This window comes from Thermobia domestica, chromosome 6 (assembly GCF_964235325.1).
Source record: "Thermobia domestica chromosome 6, izTheDome1.hap1.1, whole genome shotgun sequence".
NCBI lineage: Eukaryota > Metazoa > Arthropoda > Insecta > Zygentoma > Lepismatidae > Thermobia > Thermobia domestica.
The window spans coordinates 251,120,042-251,137,410 of record NC_137459.1 but is presented as its reverse complement, the minus strand read 5'-3'; the positions used below and the strand labels follow the sequence as shown (position 1 = coordinate 251,137,410).

The following is a 17,369-nucleotide window of genomic DNA, read 5'->3' as shown; positions in this document are numbered from 1 at the left end:
GGCCTAATTGTTCCTCTCAAACGCTTCTTCAAGGAGTTCGAGAAATCTTCCGACACCTTCTTTGCTGAACCCTAGTGCACGGGAAAATTGAGTACCGCACGGCTTGCGTAAGGATAATACATCCTTATGACGGAGAAAGAGGTCTGCTTGTTTTAGTGGTTAAAAATAGGTGTGGTAAGTTATTCTTTACAGCCAACCGATAGGCCATTCTTCTTAAATCAGCAATTGTAAAATCAAAAGGTCTTTTCTCAGTAAAAGGTAAGTAAGAAACTAGCATCTTCAAGTTCGTCTGCCAGAATAGTTTTGCGTCCAAATTCAGTTTCTGCAGCTTGCAAAGATGTTTTTGAATCTTGCTTAGAAAGCCTCTGAAGCGTTATTCGAGGAGCATTGAATATCATTGATGCTTTCTTGGTTCCCATTCTCTTTGCTCTAACTTTTGTTATTGCTCTCTTCATATCATCTTTGTTCTAGTTCTTGCGTTTTCCTGATGCTTGATAGCTTGGTTTCGATCGTGGCATCCTGAAAATGTGCATAAACTTAAATTAGCTCCCAGTACCAGACATGGAAACATGTTATTTAAAAATGGGCTACTAGTCCATATTTAGACCAGTAATTGTGACCCATATTTAAAGAATGATGCCAATTTCTTTGGAATGTTTTGATGGCATATCCTTATAAATACTTACGATTTAAACATAGATATTATAAACGCTATGTAGTGGGAATACAGTTCATATGAAACAGTTACAGTTCAATTGGTTTAAAACATGTGTGGAAACAAACGTAAAGTATATACATACCTACAAAACTTTTAGCACGACGAAATTGTCTTTTCTGCGCGCTGAACTGCCAAAAAACAAGTACACATGCTCCGATCTCGCCACCAACTGATACCTCGTCTTTTGTGTATACAAGTAACGAGTTCTTACAGTTCCTGCCTGAGTGCAGCACTTCGGAGCGCAGATATTGCTCGTAGCCCATTTTTAAACCCTAGCCCATATTTAAACAGTTTCCTCTACCAGTGAACTCATTCCATTATTTACCGTTTAATACGTTTCACTTGACATCTAAAATATAAATGGCGTATCTCATCCGAAACAAGACTAATAACGGGATCAAGGACTGTGTGAAGGTAAAGGTATTTTTACATACTTCCATAATTTCCGTACATTGTTGGGGTGATACAGTCAGCATTAGGCACTAGCCGTATCCAGATTATCCTAGGTAGATATCTTTACAAAGGTAGGGTGAACCTTAGAGAAGCATTGGAACGAGGGTAGAGTGAAAAACAATCAGTTACCTACCGGGAAGTACTGCCCCGGTAAAGTTTCCCACCTTATCAAATACTTCACTTAGCATGAGACTACTTAGAAAGAAACAAAGTATATTATATATTTTTGAATTTAACATCTAATACAACAACTTGAAAAACTTAACATTAGATGTCTATTTAAAAAAAATGAGTACGTAGATAAACAAATTTCTCAGAAATTGTTTTACAAACCTGAAGTAATCAAATGTTATATAATAGTTGTTTTACTATTCTTTTAAATAATCACCCCTTAGCATAAAAGTAATCCTTCAAAACAGTATTTCAATCAAAACCAAATTAAATTATTAGTGCATCATATAATTTAAACATCTTCTGGAAGTGACTGGAATATTATCATGTTCCGCATCGTCCACTCACAACTGCTGTGCATGACCAGTGGTTTACGGATACTCTTCGACAAATACAATTCTGTTACATTGAAAGTAAATTTGAAAATTGTATAACGTACTACAATGCTACTGCTTATCATTCAGCTATCAGAAGAGATTTAAACGCCTAGTTACGATTTTTAATAATAATAATAATAATAATAATAATAAGTAATTGTATTTGTTAACATTCTTTTCTTTTCGTTTATGCAGAGACGTAAACTCTCCCATGTAATTCAAACTTAATCATATTCATTGGTATAAGTTGAAAAATGCTGGTTGACGTTCAACTTCTTTGGACATCCAGTTACAGTCTTTAACATATTAAGAGATTTAATGCTATGATTCTCTTGTACGAAAAAAAAAATCCTCCCAAGAGGAGTTGAATCAACTTGGGATTGGGGACTTGCATTTTGCTGCTTGTTTCATGCACCTAATAATTTTACGGTAACTTTGTGTTGCGAGTCCACCCGAAATTAACTGCTGTTTATCTGTTAGCCCCACTCGAACTACTCGATATGGTGTCACAAGTATCCAAATGAAAACAGAAAAATACGATCTTTCTGTACTCATGACAACTTCTGACAAGCTGCCTCAGCAAATTCACTCAGCCGGTCTTAGCAGACAAGCAAGATTCTGGGAATGCCTGCCTTAGACCATAGGCTTCTAATTGTCCACCAAATTGGTTTAGATTCGGCCAGTAGTTCCCAATAAGTAAAGTACCATTCATCTAACCCCCCTCCCCGCACACACGCTTAGGCCGGGAGCTAATAAAATGAGCTCGACTCAACTTCAGTAAAGATATTAGAACTGATCAAATGTTTCCCTCATATGATTAGTATGCTCAATCTACTTTATATGGACATTTTTTTTTAATCCATGACATGTTTGAAGTATTGTATCAAAAGGAAAATAATGTAGCAAAGCAGAAAAGTTTACCGTTTGCATCCAACAGTAACGGTAGTAGCAATTATCCAATTAAGTCATCTTGGGATTTAGTTCTTGAATATGCATTATTAGGTCTTCAGCGAACTTGACCTCATATCTTGAGGTGCATTTTCCGCCAAGAACAACTAGAAGAATTAAGAATAAAATCAGAAGGAAACCGATCACATTTAGAAGCCTGAAAATTACCTGAACACAGACAATTGATCACTGTATAGTATTTAGTACATAGCATTACATTACGATGAAACCATTTGAGAATTGGGGAGGGAAAAAAAGGATACCAAATGGAAATAACTACACAATATACCGTCAAAATGCTCGTTTCGGTGTTAGAACAAAGAGAAAACTGGCGAATAATTCGAGATAAAAATATTTAAATTGACCTTAACTTTGAGACGATTATAGTATTATCAACCGATGAAATATCGAAAATGAAAAACTGAATAAATATACCCTGCTCGCAAGAAGTTCGTAACACTTTCCAAAGCAATAAAATAATGTGGGATTTCATATATTATAATGCACAAAAGAAATTAACCGTACAATTGCAATCTATCTGACGGGAGATGGGTTTTACGTTAAAGTCTTAATACTACCTCCAATACTCACCATTAGCAGTATGCCGATCCCTGACACAGGGCTTTACTATGATAATTTCACGGATATTGATCCCTACATAAATCCTTCATTGTACCTGGAAAGTTCTGAATAAAGATGGGTGTTACTAGAAATTGAGCAGTTTTCAAACTGCATGCAATACATATCTATTGTTTACGCCAGTACTATGAAACGCTCGCAATGTCTACATACAGAACATTGATTAGTATCATAATATTCAGAATTCATTGTAATATTTTGTGTATTTTTATCTTGTCAGAAAAAACGAAAACTATAATTATTTTGACGAAATTTCAGTTGTTAGCATTCGCGAACAAAAGCAGTGGACATTTCACGTAAGTGAAACAACAAATAAGCTTTCTAAGAAGTTTCCTCGCACTACTATGTTACTCTGCACGTGACTCTTTAGTTAAGTAATCTGCAAATGCAGCTTCCTCTTTTTTCTTTCTTTTCGAAACAATAAGGTCAACCTTTCTATTGAAACTCTGAACGTATGGTAAGGAACTGAATCGTACGGACACTGTAAGACAGTAAAATAAAATATTTAATATCTACACATGACAAGAAAGCTAGGGTATATGATGAATGCAACTGAAAATGTGATATTGGGCTGGCCCGTAATTTTTTTTTTTTTTTTGTGTGTGTGTGTGTGTGTGTGTGTGTGAAGATTTTACGTGAAAAATAAAATGTTTTGCAATGCGTTTTATGGTATTCGACAGAATTATGTGCTCTACAAAATATAGTGTTTAGTTTTCTTTTCGTTTAATCGAAGTGTCAAAGCCACAGAGGCTGCTCGAGAGATTTGTGGTGTGTATACGAAAAAGCAATGTCTCTTTTAGCAGCTCAAAATTGATTTAAGCGATTCAAATACTGCAATTTTGTCCTCAAAGACGTGGATCGCACCGGACGCTCCGTTCAGTTCGATGAGAAGCGACTGAATCAGCTTATTCACGAAGATCCATGTCAAACGAGAAGGTAACTAGCAGAGATAATGGAATGCTCCCACAGTACCATAGAGCGTCACCTTCACTTGATGGGAAAGGTTCAAAAGTTGAGCGCATGAGTTCCGCATGCTTTGAATGATAAAAATCAAAGCCACGATCTCCGCCAGTTTCCTTAGCTATCATTGGTCAACTCATGGACACAAGCAACGAATTCCTCTACCGAACTGTTAGCGGCAACAAAAAATGGGCCTGTACGTTAATATGAAGCAGCGCAAAGAATGGCTTAGCACCGACAAACAGGCGAGACCGCGAGTAAAACAAGATCTTCACCCGCGGAGAATGATGTGCGTATAGTGGAACTGAGAAGGCATGCTCCACTACAAATTGCTTGATCGGAACAGAAAAAGTGAATGTGGAACTTTAGGTCCAACAATTGCAATGACTCAACAACGCTAGCCAGCAAAAAGGACCTGACTGACGACATGGCGTTTTCCTGCAACACGATAATTCTCGCCCTCACATCGCTAATATGACTAAGGAAGCCATTCAAACGCTTGGCTGAAAGTGCAGCTATATCCTTCGTATTCTCCAGACTTGACGTCTTCGGATTTCCATCTGCTATGATCCCTTTCGAATGAATTGCGCGGCATTTCGTTGAATAACGACATGGAACTGAAGGCTTCGCTGGACAATCACTTCGAGTCGAAACTAGGAGATTTCTACTGTCGAGGTATTAAATAGCTTGTTGGACGTTGGGAAGAAGATGTAAACAACAACGAAGAATATATTATTGATTGATTTGTTGTTCATTTCGTGTTTATTTTTGTGGAAGCCTAAACTAAAAACGCCAGAACTTATCGGCTAACCTAACACATTTGGACACTTTTAACTTAGATGCCTCGTAATAATGTTAGCTCCCTCGTTGTTATATGGTTACGGTACAAATCTTTGACACAGAAGCTCATGTGGTTGTTTCTGTATTAAGCTAGGTCCCCGTCTCATATAGCCTCGCTGAAATGGACTAAGCTCCAATCCAACCAATTACCCACGTACAGCCTGCGTACATTCTGGTGACAATGTAAATTCAAATCACACAAGTCATCTCATTGGTATCGAAGCCACAAAGAGAACAACGATAACTACGATACCTACCCACAAGGAAGCTTTGATCTATTAAAGCCACGTTTAAAATTAATTTCTCTTGAGATTACTTACGTATATAAAAATTTTTAGTGGCTCGCCGCCTTTGCTTGTTTTACTTCATTTTAACAAAGACCTAACTTACAGGGATTACAAACTTCATATAATTTTGTTATTAAACGTTGGCAGTAATAAAACGTTACTCACTACCTTTGGTTACTAAGGAGGAACTTTTTTTTTTTTTAAGTCTTAGTTTGCGTATGGTCACTAAATAACAATAGTTTAGTTTTGATAATGAAGTATTACGCACTGGATCAATGACACAAGAGCTTTGATTTCACTTGGAACAGCCTGGAATACCTAGAACCTTTGGGTATCATAACCATGCATATGCTCGCATATATAGGCCTATATATCGCTAGAAGTTTGCTGCAAACAATCCTATGTGTCCACCTAAGGAATCTCTGACACAACATAGATCTGAGAACACTACATTGTAAATGGCATTATCGTGCTAATAATTGAAAAAGCTACTTAGAACTTTTACCATTTTCACGACGGGAATCATTTATAATTCATAGGTTATGTTTTGTTACAGAAAAGTGACAATTACAGAGATCCTGTGAAATGAAAAAAAAAAAAAAAAAAAGTCATATACTGAGCTGTCAAATATTTCTTTAGCAAGTGTGAAACTTCTAATTAGCATACACTTTCTCTGACATTTACAGTTCGAAGTTGATTCGGCAAGATTTGGATACATACTTTCTCTTTTCAGAAGAGAAGTTTATAATACATTTACGCAGTAAACGATGAAAATGAAACCCTAAATAAGAAGCTGTCATAGGAACATCAGAATTTTCGTAGTAAAACAGGAAGAAAGCCCCGAAGGTCATAAATCCACACGATGCAGTATGAGGCATTGACAGTTTTCAGGATAGGTCTTTCTTAATATGAACAAATGCGAACAATGAGTTATCACTTGCAGTTTTGCAGGAAGACACGTATGATGTCAAGTTTCTTTTTCTTTTACTTTCCGCTTTCCAGGAACTCTTCTAACAAATTTTTGCATACTATCAAAATATTATTTCAGTCGTTTTGCGCTCCGGTAATGAATGTTACTAACACGAAAATACAATAGGTATTGCTGTAAGAAATTCCACAGTAGTTACATTATTTATGCCAGAAATACATTCGTGAAGTGCAACTTCGGACTCGCTCATCCTTCTTATTTCTTCCTCCAACATTATTTGATGATGCATGCTTATATTATGTTATATACTAGCAGAGTACCAGTTTCTTTGCACGGGGACAATACGTTTCATTTTGGACATAACTGGCTGAATTTGGATTTAAACGGCATCGGAAGTGTCACTCTTCATCTCAGCGACCCCAAAAACTACGGATTCAATACTAATATCGGCGATTTTCGATCATTTTTAAATATCTCCCCTAAGATGCACCGCCAAAGTGAAATGACAAAAGCCATCCCAGGCCTGAACCACATTTTTGATGAAAATTTGATCGAGATCGGTCGGGTAGTTCAAGAGTCTCATAGCCACTCTAATTTATTTTACATTATATACACACATTATATTTTTTTACATCCTATTACAACACCAAAGTCATGAAGGACAAAATCTACTATAACGTGGGCTCCGAAATAAGACAGAGGTGTAGTTGCCCAACTTTTCTGAAGAATGGAAATAATGCCTCCATCGCCATGTAGCTGCTTGAGGGAATTAAGGAAATAACCTTAAATTTGCAAACAAAAAAAAAAAAAAAAAAAAAAAAAAAAAAAAAATAATAATAATAATATAATTCACCGTTAAAAGAAAATCAATCTTACTACTTTCACACTATATATTCTCACCTAGTTCCCACAACCAATCCAAAATAAACTTAATACGAGCATAATACCACCATTATCGTCGGCTTTACTAAGGTTAGAAATTCAAATATAGGCATCAGATTACTTCATGATTGTATTAAATTTATGTATAATATATATTTATATAGATTTCTGGGCATTACGAGCATCTACGTTGTTAAACCCCAGGGACGTGTCGTGCGTATTACCGCTGTTACCGGCGGTAACGGTAAAAATATTACAGTTTTTCGTTGTTTTCATATATCTTCAAATTTCATTATCGATATGGGAAGATGTTTACATTTTCCTTTTTCTTTTGTTTCTTTTTCTTTTTTTTAAAAGTTTGGATGGCCTATGCTTCATTTACATTGTGAACGAATGCAACATGCCAACACCAAATAAGAGCATACTGTTGTTGATACCGCAGATTTCAGAGGTAACGCGAACCCCGATAGCGTTCGTTCACTCCAGAAGCACCTTTTAGCGTGCCAGCCAGAAGCATCCTGAGCGCTCGTATTTGGACTTTCGGAATAGCCCGTATGTTACCGCTCGGCTGAGTGGAACAGGAAAAAATAGGAATGTTCCCTGTCAAAACAAGGAGAATCTAGAATATCATCATCATGTATATTCTACTCAACGCCCGCTTAGGAGTCTATTCGCTCTCTTCTCGCTGTAGAGGATCGAGCGGGCGGTAATTCTACTATAGTGTTTCGTTTGCTTCCCCATTCTAAGGATAGAAACTTGGCTGTAATTTCAGTATTCATAAGGTTATTTCATTGTCTTAACAGGATACAATTTCGGACAAATATAAGTAGCAGGTTTTTCATACTAATAGCATTTAATACGTGCTACTGTGAGACTGATGTTCTAGTGCATTATTTATATGTTTATCTATCATTTTTACACATGATTGTTAATTTGAGCTTAAGGGCATTATTTTTTTTAAATGGAGATTTTATTTCTGTTTAAACGGTATATAAATTTAGATGGTTGTCTCATGCCTGAAGGAGCAAAGATATTGTCAGTCCCTGAAGTGTCATTAAATATATAGAAATGCCTATCGATGAAACACATTGTGCTATATGGGAACTGTTTCAAGAGCAAGGGGGAATAGTAATGATAACTAGAGCGAAGCAGAGATGTTGCCCGCGCTCCTTCCAATTTGAGTAATTATTATTATTTAGGATTTATGCTAATTAAGTTGAAAATATTTTGTTTTTAATTTAGTATAGAAAACTTTTGATGGAACAAATTTCCAACTCTAGCCGCTAGCCTACAAGTTGAATTTGCACTTTGATGCAGTTTGATGTGTTGAAAAAGAACTGCAATCATCTTCATCGTACCGCAGTTTGACTGTCTGACTAATTTTCAATACGGAAAACTTGTTGCTCAAACATACGATGAAACTTCAGTTATGGTTGGTGAGGTAGGGAACTGCAGCCTCTTGTTAATTATATTTTCATTCTTATGTCCATAGACTTAATTTAGTTTTAGAAAAGTCCGTTGATTATACAAAAGGGCACAGGCGTAAATAGCACCCCCGCAACCATCGTGGCGGAGGGGGGGGGGCGCACGAGCTCCAGGATCGCAAAATATATCGAAACTAGGGGTGCATAACTAAAGGTTGCGGGGGCACTGAAGCTTCAAGTTACGCTACTGGAAAAGGGTATAAATCTTTTTTTTTTTTTAATTGTGTTAGGACTAGCTTCTTCTTCCTCGAAGTCTTCAAAAAGAACAAATGCTCTGGATTATTTAGTCAACAAAAGTATCCCAACAGTCTCAAACACAGGGTATGGAACTATTGAAGTAGGGTAAATGATGTGCTGTATGTCTTTAAAGATGAACTGTTAGGAGTCTTTAAATCCATGATGGATAAAGCGGACGAATAGGATTCTCAAACCAGAGTTTGTGTAGCAAAATTCTTGAAATGGTTGATACTTTGAAAGAAAAAGTGAGTACTAGATTTTCTATGATTGAGAAACAAGAGTTACTTATAGTATCAGCAACCGGTAACAATCGTCAAAGTGTCACGCCACGTCACTGTTAAACCCGTAATGTATGAAAGATTACGTCCCTCGACGAGCACGCTATCCGTGGAAGGGAAGAAGTAAGATGGTGGTCTGGGATCTGCATGTTAGGTACCATCCCGGCATTTGCTTGGTGTGAATGAAGAAAACCCGGGAGAAACCTGACTCGGGATGGATGGCATGCAAAAGCTGTTACAGCTTTTCGACCAAACATTTTCACTGCGGATCGAACCCGGGACCGATTATGGTGTTCGAAAAATAAGTCTTTCTCAGTGTTAGTATTTCTGGAATTCAAGTTTGCTATTTAGAATTAAGAGTCATTCCATATGAGCTTCATGCAAGAAAGGAAAAAAAAAAAATCATGGAATGCATACTATATTTAATCGAAGTATTCTGCTTCCGGCTCATCATCCAATCAACTGGCATTTTTGCCAATCCACCTGCTGTAATTTTAAACCTAAAGGAATTAACAGCATTGAGTCATTAAAGTTTTTATTTCTTTTTTCGATCTGATTACCACTATCATACTTGGTTGGAAGCGTTAACAATGGCCCAACAAATTAAGCTATCAGTTCGATGTAAATTGAGTTTTAATGTCTACTGAAAACTTCAAGACAGATTCACGCGTACATGTACGCCAGCTGATCACTTCAAGGTATTTGTTTCCGATCTCATTTCACATCAATTTATTTTATTGGTTCTTAAAAGATACGAGAATACATTTAATGTATTCAAGAACAGTACGTTCTATTTTAGACGTTTATACACATTAAACTTAACCACCGATTTATGGATCCATTCTATTTATACTTCGCACTAATACAGAAATAACTCGTGGAGCTATGAGAAAATAGTGATCTAATTTTACTTCTTGTACAGCTTAGCAAAAGCTATTAATTTTCTGATATTGCCGACAATACAATTTCTTTCCAATAACTAAAACCTACCTTATATCTACAACAGTATTTTTGAATGCTAATGGAATAATGAACAAAAATTCGCTCATTTGCTTAACTCAAATACTGGCAATCACGTAATACCTACGCCTAACAAACTAGAACGAAATCGAAGACATAAAAAATAAATAAATAAATAAAATAAAATAAATGAGTCTACCCGTGATACTACTTGCCCTTGTGAGTAATATCGAACACGCAACTAAAAATCTGCAAGATTATAACCTTGAGAGTTGTACAGTGAAACCTCTCTAACGCGGTCAGCCGTCGGGAATCAAAAATTGTCCGCTGTAGAGAGGTGAGCCTTAGAAAGGTTTCAATATTTTTTTTTTTTACGTAAACTAGTAAACAAAATAATAAGTAATTACAAGCTATCGAAGGTAATATATCAAACCGTTCTATGACTGGGCACGTCGACATCTGCGGATTCTCCACAAATTGCTTTTAAGGAAATATTGTGTAATCCCAAACTTCTCTAACCAGTCGTTCGAGGCTATGAAATTTGTAACACCCATTTCTGCTGCTACCTCCAAAGCCCTGACACAGGGAATGTTTTGATTCCGCACTCTACAGAACCATTCAATAACGACTTTATCCACTTGCACATCAACGTTGTTCAAGGCACTCTGACACTGATTTTCATTGCCATTTCCACACCACAACTTCATTAACTTGTAGTTTTTCTTTAAATTATCTCAGCAGCTTTTTTTTTTTTTTTTTAACCGATACAAAGAGGTTCAGCTATGCTTCGCACACTTCATTTTTCTTTATCCGAAAGCTTAATCAATTCTATTTTTTCTTTTAACGTTAGCGATTTTCGTGGAATTTCGAAAGCTCACAACTGAAACTGGATTCAGCTTATTCTTTATTCGATGCAGAATGACATAAAAAAGATTTCTTTCTACAAATAGAAGCACTGAGACAATATGCGTATACGCACGCAAAATATACCAAACTTGTCTTCTGCTTGGTTCGAGATGCCAACGGAAGAGGAGGATGATGTGTCATCCCAAACGGCGGGCAACTGTCAATCACTTTTGATTCTGAAACAACTTAGGTGGGAGTGGAATGCAAGCAAAGAATATGAGGGTGCTGTTAAACACAGATGCTTCATTTGGGTTGCTGAACAGCCAGTTGAGGAGGCAAAATGTCACAATGTTTCCTCGGTGACACATGTATTAATTACTGAAAATGTACTTTTATGGTACTTTACAACTTGTTTCTACAGAAATTGTCCGTAATACGGAGGTAAATAGTACCTAGGAAATACTGTTCGTGTTCATACTTTAGAGATGTTTGGCAATATGGTTTGTCCTATTACAGTGCTTGAGGATTACAAAATATGTCCGTTACGGGAGGTGTCCGATAGTAGAGGTTTCAATATACTTAAAACAGTGGTTCCCGATCTTTTTTGTGATTGGGAGCACACTTCACTGAACTTCCATCACGACACTTTTTGGATCAGGGGCGTCATTTAGGGGGGGCAATTGCCCCCCCAAGAGTTTGAGGAATACATATACTTTAATAGATCGTCTTACTTTAATATATTAGTACAAAACGTGAAAGTCTTATGTCGGTCGAGCTCTTGCTCCCCCCCCTTCCTCAAGCGAAGTCTGAAATGACGCCCCTGGTTAATTTTAACTAATTATTAAATACTTACAAATTTTAAATTCTGAAATTTCGTGACACTTTATCGTACTGTGCGACACAGTAATTGTATAATGCATTAAAATTTACAACTATACAATTGAAATTTCTCTTATGGGTTATTTTGGTGTGACAGAACCATTTTAGGGGTAAGACTAAAAAAACTCGGACGTCGAAAAGTAAGCACCACTCTAATATATACAGGGTGGACAATTTATCTTAATACGCCCTCGTAACTCTTGAACTAGTGGACAGAAAAGTCGAAATTTTGTACCATGCAAACGTCGACAGAGGGACATTGTTAGACATAGTCTGTAATACCACAAGGTACAATCAACATACAATTGTACTTCTTCAAATAGCACTACCTGAGGTTATTATATATTTCAATGAAATGAAATGAAATCTAAGTTTTACGTCCCAAGACAATGCCGGCTAGGCTAAAGGAGACAGTGAATGAATGATATGGTGGAATGAAGAAAGTGGAACCCCCGAGAAAACCCACGCACATGGTGTTTGTCCACCACAAAATTTACTTCGCGCGAGCTGGGATTGAACCAAGGACCCCATGCACCAGAGGTGAACGCTCTACCACTGAGCCATCGCGGTCATAATATTACGTATTTAGAACAAGTAGAAACAAAGGAACAAGGAACTGAAAATGTGACTTTTTCAAAGGAATATTTTCCAAAAAGTGTTTAGATAAGGATCACATCAAATTACGTACATAATTTCCAATTGACAAACATCGTAATGCTGCTTACAGCAATTTGATATCACAAACCAATCTGGAAATATATATATAAAAAAAATGGTAAAACTAAATATAGTTCAGAACACGGCGTATTTGTGGGGACTTAAGGCAGTTTTTTTACTATTATATTATTATTATTATTATTATCAACTTTCCTTTTATGACTTTACACTAATACTTTCTGATAGGCATAATTGCAATAAGTTCTCGAAATTATATAATTTTAAGCAGTGTTGTAAACTTTACCAATATTTACCATATCTTCAGAACGATTTCAGATATCAAGTTGCTGTAAACGGCATTATGATCTTCAAGTCTATTAAAGCCAGCTATGTGATTAGATGACGCAAGCAGTCCTTTTTTTAAGTAACACCTTTTTAAAGTAGTCAAAATTTTAATCCCTTGTATCTTTGTTCCTATTCATTTGAAATTCGTTATATCATGATCACAGTACTAGATACGAAAATACTTTGGATGTACACTCATGCCCAAAATGATTGTCGCATACCTATAAGAGTTTTGTTGTGGAAATATAATTTGATAGTGATTTTGCAGGGTACTTCTGACATTGTTACTATGTGTATAATCGGAAAATGTATATTTGTGGTAAATTTCATAGGAAAAGAATTATAAATACGAAAATTAGAATGATTAAAACAAGATGTTGCTAAATGGACAAGAAAGTTCTTTTCGTTATATTGTTCTTATTTACTGCTCTTTTGACGTGAAATTTACCACATACATATCTTTACTGATTATACACATACTAACATTAAAAGAAATACCGGGCGAAATCGTTATCAAATTATATTCCTACAAAAGCATATTTATAGATCTGTGACAATCATTTTGGACATGACTGTACATTGTCCCGTCCGTCTTATGGTACTTATGTTGTTACTCTATAGAGGCCACCAAATTTTACATGTTTCTGATACTTTAGTATCCTTAATTTGTAAAAGCTGATATTGTATGCTTTCGTGGACCATGTAGATTTGAAATATCCAATGATCTGACACAGTGCCATCAGAAAAATACAACTATTTTAAGTTGGCAACACTGGTAACCTGGCGATATCACAGAATATGTCAGTGTCATTCTGCCCATATTTACATGATACGAACTTTCAGGATTTTCAATATAGGTACTAGTGTACCTGTATTAATGTATCAATACGTATAGTATAGATACCAATAGGCCATGTACAATATTTAATATAGGTCCTGTACATGCACATAATAGGCACTACCGTAAAAGTGTAATTATGTCCTAAACGAACTTTACTGACTCCGAAGGAGAAAAAAAATCATGCATATTTTAAGTTGTTCCTACAAAATGTTTCTATCCCGTTATACAGAAAAAAATGCCTTATTAAGAACTTCGTCTATAGCATGAACAGAACTAGCAGATTTTCAATACCTTTCCAGGATTAGTGATGCTAAAATCAGAGAGGAAATTTTTTTAGGCCCTTAGATTAGCCAACTGTTCCGTGGTAAGTTCAATGGACCCTGAGTGATTAGTTTGGTGAGATTTTTCACCAGGCTATTGTGAAATTGAGAACATTAACAGGGACAATTGCTCCCCTACTCCATATTAGCCCATTATATATGGACTTTGCAAAGAAATGTTACCCATATCAACTACAGGAAAATCAGTACACCGAAACTTTTTAGAGAAGTTTCAAACATGTTAAGACGAAATCACAGTTCATATATATAGAACGTCATTTCTCAAAGGTCCTCAGTTTGTGTATTTATATAAGCAAGGCTACGGAAAATCACCATAAAACATTTTACGCATTGTATTTAAATATTACCTTTTATTAGGGCACATAAATTAATCAATTACACTCCTTAGAATTGTACATGTAGCTTTCACAAGATGGATTCGAAATTATAACTATCTTTTGTTGCTATGACAACCAATTTCACATCGTCGAATTACTATATTAACAAAATAGCAACGTATAACATACTGCAAAGAAATTATATCTATATACCCTTTTTAGAATAGCTTGTGCATAATTTAAAAGTATCTTCTGCCCACAAAATACAAATAAAGATATAATAAAGAGTGACGAAATACAAGTATCGTTGTAATGTTTGTATTGCCATAGCACCTTCTTGCATACGTAAATTATATAAATCGTAATACATGCTTTCCTCTGTTTCAGCAAAATTGTAAGTAACACGGAAGAAATACATACATATCTGAAATCAGCACTGAAAGTACTACTAGATTCACCTAATGAGATTCTGAAGACAGAAAAACACATTTGTTGTTGTTGGCTAGTACAATCTTTTTTTTTTTTTTTAATTAATACTGGGAAAGAGACTGATACCAAAATATTATAAATATGCACATATAGAATTAGGGCAATACTCAAAAATAAGAACTCTGTGAGAATCATGCTGATTATCTCATTCAGTTAGCAAAACAGGAACTAACAACCACATTGTTATTCCACCAATAGCACTATTCTATTATAAAGATCACACTTAAATCACGTGGTATGTGCAAAAGCATTCTACAGTAACAAAGATGCACATGCATTACTTGTTTATAAAATTTGCGGAAAGAACACTTGAATTAAGAGTAAACAAAAAGTACTTGAACGGAAGTTGAACACACTGAAAATAATTACAAAGTTGTTACTATTAATGATATTACGATTGAAGTATTCGTGTAAGAAATAACTGTTCCTTGCTCATGGCATAATTGATGCTATGACAGTGTTTATGGTAAAACAACTTAACGACGCCTAAAGGGGAATGACATACTTCACGTAACGGTAACCTTCACTTCCTTGTAAGCAAGATTTCAATTTGAATCACGGGATGACAACCAAAATAAAAATGAAGAGAGCTCAGACGACCTTAACATAATCCAGTGACAACTATGCAACCCAGAAGCTGCTCAGGTAACTACATTCAGTGAATGAATGAAAAGGGCGAGTCTGCAGAAACCACAACTAGGCTTCTGGCAAAAGGTAATCAGTATTCGCTATGCCGTAAGAAATCGCGAATTATATTGGTACCTTGAAATTCAGTGAATAAACTCTCGTAAATAGATTATAACGATTCTTCGATTGTTGTACGATCTAGTACATTAAATGTGAGAGTTTTCTTTGAGTGAAGAATTTTTGTGTGCATATAAATGTATGTTATAGAGATTTTTGTTAGTTCCTTAGATGTACCATAAAAAATTGAAATAAGGCTTTATAAGCCGAAGACTGATGGTATATCCAAATGAATAATTATGGAAAAAATTGTGAAATGAAGAGAGTGAAAGAGAAACGGGAAAACACAAGGATCGATGTTCTCTACCACAAACTCACATGGTATAGGGTTGAATCAAACACTTTGCAATAAAGGCAAACACTAATGCAAACAAATACTTTGAAGCTATAGCTATAATTAAAAGAAAACAGCTAGCTGAGCGAACTTCAGTACGTAGATAAAATGTTCTACACTGAAATACAAAGAAAAATAATAATTTAATAAAACGAACATACATTCTCTTGTCACTTACGCGAGGATATTAAGAAATGCTATATACACACAACGCACTTCTACAAACGAATTATGTCTGCATATGCAATTTAGATGGATTGTCGTTTAAGAATATCTTTTAAAAATATGACATTGAGCAGTATGAAATGTGACTACTTAGAATGTAATACATGTAATTTAGTTTAGTATGAACACCATACGAGTCTACCGTATAAACTAAACTGAATTACGTGAAGTTATCTTCCCGCATTCTTGTGTTTTCTATATAAATATCTTCTTATTTTTAAATCGGTTTAACATTAAATAGCATCATGTGGGTATAGTCGCGACAGCTGCTCTAGAACAACTCACACACAGGGCAAGTAGAAAGTTGTTGATGCCTCTGACAAGGCGAGCTGTCTTCGGGCCCTGTTTATTCTACATTTTCCACTGACTTCCTTTCTTCGTAGTTCATTAATTTAATTGCAGTGTTCCTTTGCAGATCTCCTAGCTACGGGCTACGTGTGTCCGTGAATCAGATAGTTTTGTTGCATTTGACTTTTTGATCACCATAATAGCTAACTAAAAAGGGGATTAACATTTTAAAACATTTAAGTTTACAAATTTCTTTTGACAGACATTAACATCATCTTTCAATCATTCCTTTACCATTTCTTCTCTTACTATAAATATATGTACACATTGCAAAATAACACTTTTCTGTGATGATTAAAAGTACAATTCAAGCATGTTTAACGTGAGCAAAAGATAGACAGGCAAGAAGCCAGACATTAAGATTACCAAGCAATAAAATTGTTATTCAGTCTTTTGCCAATAAAAATTGCTTAATAGAACCTAATGGGAAAATAAATCATGCTCAAGTTGTTCGTCGAAGTTTGGACGCTTTAACAGAAAAGGATAAAAAGTTATCCACATTCAAAACAAAGCTCAACACTTGTTAACGTATGTTTAAAGTGTCCAATTCCACCCAGCATTGTTAACATTTTGGAGAAGTTACATGGGCCGGAAAAAGAACCCGGAAGCGAAGGATAACTGTTTAATTACACAAAAGCTTAAGTGCATAGCAATTCGTAATATCTTTATATATATATATATATATATATATATATATATATATATATATATATATATATATATATATATATATATGTGTGTGTGTGTGTGTGTGTGTGTGTGTGTGTGTGTGTGTGTGTGTGTATGCATGTGTGTAGGTATGTAAACTTTTCGTTAATATGCATTTGTGATATGAAGTAAA

General features: G+C 35.5%; 1 protein-coding gene across 4 annotated transcripts in view; it reads right to left on the bottom strand.

The window, feature by feature from the left end:
- LOC145688475 (beta-1,3-galactosyltransferase 5-like) overlaps positions 1-17,369 on the bottom strand; it is a 182,749-nt gene that overhangs the window by 90,697 nt on the left and 74,683 nt on the right. The window contains exon 2 of one of the 4 annotated variants that reach the window (XM_081762760.1): positions 3,259-3,353. The exons of the other annotated variants lie outside the window; for them this stretch is intronic. The gene's annotated coding sequence lies outside the window, so the exon portion shown is untranslated. The remainder of the gene's footprint in view (positions 1-3,258; positions 3,354-17,369) is intronic. 4 annotated transcript variants of the gene reach the window in all.